The sequence below is a fragment of the Tribolium madens genome, unplaced genomic scaffold (genome assembly GCF_015345945.1).
Source record: "Tribolium madens isolate multiple individuals breed KSU strain unplaced genomic scaffold, Tmad_KSU_1.1 Scaffold_71;HRSCAF=194;Tcas5.2_LG6, whole genome shotgun sequence".
Taxonomy (NCBI): Eukaryota; Metazoa; Arthropoda; class Insecta; order Coleoptera; family Tenebrionidae; genus Tribolium; species Tribolium madens.
Window position 1 is genome coordinate 6,295,723 of NW_025401041.1, and position 4,736 is coordinate 6,300,458.

Below are 4,736 nucleotides of genomic sequence, written 5' to 3' on the forward strand. Positions count from 1 at the left end.
TGTCATAAAACAAGCAAGAAATATTTGACCTAAATAAACTTGATTTTTTTTTGTATTATTTTTGAGACATCCTGCAGGTATGTTTAGAGTTATTTATTTTCAGTAAACTGTTTTTTGCATTTATTTGTTCGATTTGAAAAATATTACAATTTTTCTTTTCAAAACCATCAAAGAATATGTTTCAAATTTAACCAAAAGAACTTGTATTGAAAAAAAAATGTTTAATTATAGAAAAAAAAACAGCCGATAGTTATAACCCTCACATCATAGCCTCTGTAAAAAAAGTTTTATAGTAGGTTGCCATTTAAAAAAAAATTGCAGAAGTCAAACACAAAAAAAATCAATCAATAAAAAAATAGTTGAAACAAAAACGCTTGCTTTCATACCGTTTACCTGGTATAATAAAATTTCATTAGTTTTTTATTAATATACATATTAAATATAGATTTTTTGACTATTTGCATTAATGAGTTACTCCACAATAAAAACTCTTTTAAAATTTAATGTTTGTGTTGAAAACAAAATTGTTTAATTTATATATTAATTTGTAGAGTGTACTGAATTGTATTCCAAAATTATTAGACATTTCTTAGAAATAAAAAAAAATATCATTTTTAAATCTTTCTAGTTTACTAGAACAAGTTAAAAGTTAAATTGTAAAAGGTTTCAATAACATTATCCATCATTTTTAAAATTTGAGTGAAAATTTGCAAAATAAAGAAAGTGATAATTTTAAATTACTTACAATGTAGGTATATAATGATATACCGATGATATAGCGTTTTCCAGTCTTCTTAACTATTTTTTTGCTAAATATTGTTAAAAATAAATTAACTTAAAAATATAAAAAATACAATTTGAACAAAACACGACAAAATGTCAAAATCGGTAAAGAAAACAACACTAATATTCAGTAGGCTTTTGCTACACAGGGTGAACAAAAGTATGAAACCAAGCGTTTTTATTTTAATCATTTATCTTTAAAAAATAGTAATTAATAAAAATTAAAGTGCTATATAAATATAATCGTGTTTTGAGAACAAAATTTTGTACCATTTTAGTTATGCGTTTTTTTTTTTCAAAATGATAACATGTGAACATTTTTTTGATCAAAATTAAATAAAATGTAGATAGTTTTAATCCTCAAATCATAGTCTCTGTAGAAAAAAATATAATAGGTTACCATTAAAAAAAATAAATTTTGCAGAAGACAAAAACAAAAAAAAATTATTAATTAAAAAAAAAAATAGTTGAAACAAAAAACGCCTGGTTTCATACTTTCTGTTTGAAATTTCATTATTTTTGTATTAATATACATATTAAATATCGATTTTTTGACTCTTTGCATTAATGAATTACTCCACAATAAAAACTCTTTTAAAATTTAATGTTTGTGTTGAAAACAAAATTGTATAATTTATACAGAAAAAAACGGGCCGTATCGGAGCTCAAACCCCAAATTTTTGAGTTGTTATTAATTTGTAGAGTGTGAATTGTATTCCAAAATTATTAAACATTTTTTATAAATAAAAAAATATTTTTGTCATTTTTAAATCTTTCTAGTTCAATAGAACAAGTTAAAAGTTAAATTAAAAAAAGTTTCAAGTTTTTAAGTGCCAAGTGTCACAACTGATAAATATGCAAAAAATTTAAACGCATCTGGACCTGCCATTTTAAAATTTCTAATTTTACCCAAAAAAAAGCGGCCGAATCGGTTAGAATCTTAAATTTTTGAGTTGTAATTAATTTTTAAAGTGTCATGAAACAAGCAAGAATAATATTTGACCCAAATAAACTTCATTCTTTTGCGTTATTTTTGAAATATCCTGTATCCTATCCTGTGTAATTACACTTTTTATTTATTTTAAGTAAACTGCATTTATTTGTAATACAATTTTTTCTTTTGAAAACCATCGAAGAATAATTTTTCGAAAACACAAAGAGGGAAAAAAGACTAGTATTTTATTATACAGGATTTTTTAAAAAAATTGTAAAAAATTTCAAGAGTTAATAAACGTAGGACCGCAAAGTAGGTAACAGTTTCGGAGGTATCAAAACTTATTTGTTTTTTTGAAACATTCATTTGTAGTCTGTTCAAACAAAAGCTTCTAGTAAAATTCCTAAAAATTTTCACATTCGATATCACCGAAGCTTTTTTGTTTATTTTTGTCCATACTATTTCCTCCTTAAATATTTTAGGATCTTTTTTTAACCCTATATGTAAAAAAACCAACTGATTCGAACCTCAAATTTCGACCTTTTGAGTAATTAATTTGTTATGTGTCATAAAACAAGCAAGAAGAAGAATATTATTTGACCCAAATAAAATTGATTTTTTTGTAATAATTTGAGACATCCATTGTATAATTATAAGCGAAAAAATATGTAAAATAAGAGCTTACAGTTTGAGATATTGGTCAAACTCAAATATAAAATTCGGAAAAAAAAATTCGATTAGATGTCTACCTACATAAAAGCTCAAAAGCACGCCTCGTAAGCTTTACTTACTTTCACCATTATTCAACTGTTACACTTTTGCGCCCTGTCAGTGTCGCACAAACAGCGAAATTGATTATATGATCTATTTCCGTTGAAAATTTCCCATTCGGGCAATAAATCAAGTTGAAAAGTTCAAGTGTGGTAACAGTATTTAATTATTTGCAATAAATATCATCATTATCGTCACATCTTTGGCTGTCACCTGAGTAATAAATGCAAACAAACCACTCAATCAAGATGATGTATTCCCCCTCACCTATGACTTTTCCAAGTCCAAAAACCATTACGCAAACTCCAATCGTAATAATCCTCATTGAAAGCAAATCTGGAATCATCGGCAACAAACTCTTCAAATCTGTGAAAGTATGAAAGCCTCGAATATTTGACCTATTGCCTTCAGGTTTTGTGTGGTTTACCGTTTACCAACAACGACATATTAAATCCACGTTTCTACTCTTGCATATTTGGTTAATAGAAATTTCGTCGTATGAGCCACATTGTTTGTTTTATTTATTCAAATTGCAAATTTTACACACTTTTGACGAAATCGGGATTATACAACCAGTTGCGTGCTCCTAGATCTTGATTTGATGTACTTTTTATTGTTATTCACTAGAAATTTCAAGCGAAAGCGACCAAAACCAATGGATTATGACGTCACACATGTCTAATGGTAAAATAATACAAGCACGTCTGATGACGGGTTCAATGGTTCTTCTAACCATTTACGGCCCATTCCGATTATTATTTGCCTCGAGTGATGGTGAAATATACTACCACTGGTTTCTAGCACGATGGAACAATTATAAATTTAATAAAATGCCACTTGAACTAAAAAAGTAGTACTGAGATGTCGAGAAGTTATATAACTCTAATAACATGGTTGAGATATTTAATTTAACCATTTTTTTGCTCAGAGTGATTTATTAAGTGTTGGAGATATTGACATCTTAATTAAAGAAAGTTGCTAATTTAAAAATATGGTGAAAATAAGGCGTTAATCTTGCAACAATGGAATGAGGCAAACTTAAAATAAACACCTCCGGTAATAATTATCGTTTATTATACATTTTAAGGGTCTAGTGTTGTTTATTTTGCAAGGTTGGTAACGGCGTCAATGACCTATATCTGTCAAAAACATCTCATTTTTATGCCAAACACCGGATCAGCTTTCAAAAATACTACTCATAAATTATTCCAACCTTATACTTGAATTAATAATTAAATTATTTTCTATTCCTGTAATTCAATGAGGCGTAAATTAGTTTCATTACAATGCATGACTCTACCACTAAAAAAATAAAAACAAACTGTAGTTTTTGAAATTAAATTGGGTGACTATAAATAATTGTAAGAAAAAATCTGTTGGCAACACTGAATTATTAGTCTTTCTGATTTGTTATGTCAAAAAAGCGACGCTTGAATTTGATGTCCAGGTTGGCAATTTAAGAAAAATAATCATAATTATTTAGACTATGACTGTTTAATGTTGCCAACTTAATTTTATAGTCACAAGCACTTAAATCGAACTTTTTTATTAGTTTTGTTAAATGTTTTTAAGTAAACAGGAAATATAAAACACGTTTTTTGGTTAAAATATGTATTTTTTTCAAAAAACTGATTGATGAATGATAAAGTATTATAAAAATGTAAACGTCTCTCAAGAATAAAATTTTTCAAAATTTTGCAAAATTTGTAATTTTTTTAATCGGCTACCTACTAGAAAACTTTGTTTTAACAAAAACTATGTTATGTTATATAAAAGAATTATATTTGACTCAAAAAAATTCGTTTGAATTTTTTTTTGAGACATTTTGTATGATTATTGATTACACTTTTCATTTATTCTTAATGATCTGTTTTTTTTTTGTATTTATTTACTCGATTTGACAAAAGTATTGCATTTTTTTTCAAAATCATTAAAAAATCATTTTTCAAATTCAATATAAAGAGAAAGAGAAAATACTGCTACTATTTGTATTGGAAAAAAACATAATTTATTATAGAAAAAACGCTTGAACCTCAAATTTTTGAGTTGAGAAATTAATTTGTTGTGTGTTTTAAAACAAGCAAGAAGACGACTAATAATTAAAGTATTTGATCTAAATAAACTTGATTCTAGACTTGATTTTTTGTATTATTTTTGAGACATTCTATAGGTATATTTAGAGTTTCTATTTATTCCCAATAAATTGTTTTTGAATTTATTTGTTCGATTTGAAAAATATTACAATTTT